The sequence below is a fragment of the Elaeis guineensis genome, chromosome 9 (assembly GCF_000442705.2).
Source record: "Elaeis guineensis isolate ETL-2024a chromosome 9, EG11, whole genome shotgun sequence".
Classification (NCBI taxonomy): Eukaryota; Viridiplantae; Streptophyta; class Magnoliopsida; order Arecales; family Arecaceae; genus Elaeis; species Elaeis guineensis.
In genome coordinates, this window is record NC_026001.2 from 31,554,689 (window position 1) to 31,558,890 (window position 4,202).

Genomic DNA, 4,202 nt, shown 5'->3' on the forward strand with positions numbered 1-4,202 from the left:
ACGAGAAAAGAATTGGAGGCTTTGCACATGGATTCACCTCCCATAAGTATGAAGTTTGATCATTGTTTGATTGCTTGCTACCATATAGACCAGTCCAAAATGGTAATGGTGGTAGTATGAGGAGTATACTCATAAAAATAAGAGAAGAAAAGGAAGAACGGGAAGCTTTTCTTTCATGAATCCACCTTTTAAGCTGAAGTAGAGGAAACAAAAATTATATTTTTATTTAAATTAATAAAGGATATTACTTTAGTTTGTCATTTCATGTGAACCTAATTTAAAAACATTAGCAGTGCTAAATAGTTTCATAATCTGTTCTTTAGAACAGACTACTACATCTTCATATGCTGCTTTGTCCATGTGTTATGCTATTTGTTAGAATTATGCTTATTTAATAAGTCCTTATATAGGAAGGACATATTGAATATGTCTCTAAACTTAGTATATCTCTAAACTAGTATGTGCTTGCTTTTCAAATATGTACTTCTTTCCTTATGTATTGTTTCTCATCTATTTAAAGAGATGGGATCTCATTAATGAATTGTATTCTTTTTGAGCTTTTTCCTTTTAACGTGATATCAGAGTAGTTGCCGCATCCTTTCCACAACCCTAGCCCTTCGCCGCCCCCGTTCCTTCCATAACAAGCCAGCCCTTCTTAGCCGCAGCAGCCCTAGCCACAGCAGCTCTTCTGCAAAAGCCCTCGCCGCAGCAGCCCATGTCGCAGCCCTCCTCTTCGCCAGCAACCTTCAAAGCCCTGGCCGCACTAAGGTTCCAACTTCTCAAAAACCCCACCATCTCCATCTTTCTCAAAGCCTTTTTAAACCATCGCTGTCGCCACTTCCCGTCTTCTCATCAGTCTTCTTCATCATTCTCTTCCTCCATCGTTAGAGATCTCTGGCGACGGTTGCCTCTGATTCTTGTTGGAACCCTAGTCACTAGCTGCTGCCTAGAACTTTGGATTCTTGTCTTTGTTGGATTTTTACTACTATAGTCCTAAGATAAATCTATTCACGCTATAGTAGTCCATCTTTTGCTATCTTGGAGGTCTGATTAATACTTCTGCTTGTTGTTTGTTGAAACTGGTTGTGATTCTATAAGATTGGTTGAGGGACCTTCGCATCCTAAGGAGCAATCTGTTCTTGGATAAATCAACATAGGTTCTTTCCTATGCTATGCAAAAGTCCTTTGGCTGTTTTTTCTGGCTATCTGCTAATTATGAAAGCGGTACACTGTCCGTGATTTCTCTAACTGTCTGGCTATTTCTATCCTCTTCTCTGACTGACTGCCATGTAAAGGAATCTAATGACGACTATAGAAAAGTTCAATGGCACTAACTATCTTTTGTGGGTCCAATCGTTCAAACTATTTATTGGTGCCCAACGAAAGATGCGACACTTAACTAAAGATCCTATCCATGACGACTGGCTGGCTAGTGACTGTTGTGTTATGTCATGGTTGTTGAATAGCATAGAGGAAAAGGTTAGTACTGGTGTCATGTTCCTGAAGATAGCTAAACAAATATGAGATATCCTCAAAGAGATGCTATGATAAACAAGACCATTATAACACATTCTTTCCATCATCTGAGCAGGTGGTTGATATTTTGACTAAGTCTCTATCTTTTGATATTTTCAACTCTATGTGTAACAAGCTGGGCATTGATATATATGCTTCAGCTTGAGAAAGAGTATTAGAATTATGCTTCTTTATTAAGTCCTTACATAGAAAAGACATATTTAGTATGTCTCTAAACTTAATATATTTCTAAACATGGTATGTATTTGCTTTTCAAGTTTGTACTTTCCTTATGTACTTATTTTCTCATGTATTTAAAGAGATAGGATCTCATTAATGAATTGTATTCCTTTTCAGCTTTTCCTTTCAACACTATTATTTTCTCATTGTTTCACTGAACATTCTTTCAGACAACTGATAAACAATAATTCACAAAATAAGTGCTTTTCTTTTAACATTTAAGAGGATTTTCGTGCCTATCCTCTTATAATTGATACTAGAAATAAACTTGCAATTTTAGTATTCATAATTGATTTTACATTGGTACAGAGTCTAAAGACTGGATCACACATAACCCTCTTTCCTTTATTATTTTAGAGACCTTAACACACAACCTCTAGGATATCAATTTTCTTCGAATTATATAACCCATCGGTGCACACATGTTTATACTCCATGTCCACATACTTCCGTAGCTGCTTGCCATTCTGCATTACATGTGTAGTGTGTGCTAGACATGTTTTCTGATTATCTCATCCAAGCCATGTACAATACAATGTACATACTCTATGATAAGACAGTCTGGGTCTAAACATGTCCAACTCCATAAAAGATGCATACGGGCACCATGATGAGCTAGTTTGGTCTTTCATCATTTATAAAAGCCATATGCAGGATGGTTTATACACCAACAGTTTGCCATGATGAAAGTATATAAAATAAACAAATAGTTGGCTTAGGGGGAAATGAGAATGCGATGTTAAATGTAAGGGATAAAAGGATGAGCCAATGGTTTAGTTCATTTTACAATTAGAATGTACAGAGCTTTTCTGGTTCTATGATTAAATCTTGGATAGATTACCCCCCCTGCTGATCTGAATCATATTTTGCTATTCATTATGGAGAGAATTTATCATGCTTGCTTAGTTGAAACTGGAAACCTAATATGGAACCTCATCCTAATTTGTTTACATGGTAAAAACAGAACTGAAAAGGAAAGCTAATCCATTAAATGATATATTTTTTGTGAATGCTGTAGCATTGGAATTGCAAACTATCTTGGCAATTCCAATGCACTCCCAAAATATCTTGGCATTTTGCTTCAAAAGTGTTTTGTCAGGTTAGGTCCTGAGTCACTCTACTATTCTCAAACTTGAGCAATAAACTTGTTTTATTGATATTCTTTGCATGCGCTGCCATGCATGTAACGATTTTCTGATGATTTACCCTTTATGCAACCTATTTGGGATCGTAGAATGTTAGGCTGTTAGCCCTGTCTCATTGCATGTAAATATTTTCTGATAATTGACCCTTTAATGCAACTTACTAATTTGGGATTGTAGAATGCTAGCCCTCCTCCCATCATTAAGCGTTCAATGTCTATTCACTAAGTTTCATGTAGTTTTGCATACTCTTCACTCCTAGATGTTTTGTCTAATTTATCTTTAGTTTGATTGTTATATTTATGATCCAACTATTCTTTATTACTTGTTCAGATTGCATTGGCCTCGGCATTTAATGCAAAGGGGGCAATGCAGTGCCCAAATTGTCGGAAAGTTGAGAAAGGTCGATGGCTTTATGCAAATGGACACCACCGCTCTTCTGCTGATTTTGATATTGATGGCTGGGTTACTGAAGACATCTATGGTCTTGGTTACTCTGAGCTGGTAAACATGACTTATAAAACTCCCTCTTTTTCCTTTGAATCTAGAGAATAAGTTTTTTTACTGCAGTTTTTATGTGCAAAAGATGTTGGGTCATTGCCATAAACTAGCATTGAAGAATTTGGTTTTATGATACACCTTGTATTCAGGAATATCACTGCACTTCATATGGTCATGCTTGACCCTTCTGGCAGCATTTTATATTTTAAGATCTCTTTGAGGATGTGGATTTGCATATACACACTTTTTTTTTTTTAATCTCATACGTAAATTTTTCTGGGTTTCCTTTTTCTCTATATTTCTAGAGGAGGGAAAAACTGACATGTCAATTCTTTTCTGATTTTTCTGGTCATTCTTTCTAGGTGAAACCTTAGTTTATGGTAGTTCTTTTCTAACTCTTTGTTTCTCAAGAAGTAAAAAACCAATGTTGGCACGTAAAAAGATGGTTATTCATGTGGGATATATAGAGATTTTCTCCCTTCTCTTGTGTGGCTTAGGTCTAAATTTTCTCATTTTTATCATGTCTGACATAAAACTAATGAACTTTTATATTTTTCCATTTTTCATCAATGTCTAAAATCAAATAATTAAAATACTTCTAGATATATCCCCCTCCACCCCCCCCCCAAAAAAAAAAAAGGAAGATAACATCATGCTATTTATATATATGTGTACAAGGTTTTAAATCCTATGGGATAAGGGTGTTCTAGTTTCTCCATGGAATGGGATGCCTCATTGTCTTGGCCCTTCTCAGTGGTTGTCCCAATCATGCATCCCGGTAGATATCCTCCCCTCTCTCTCCCT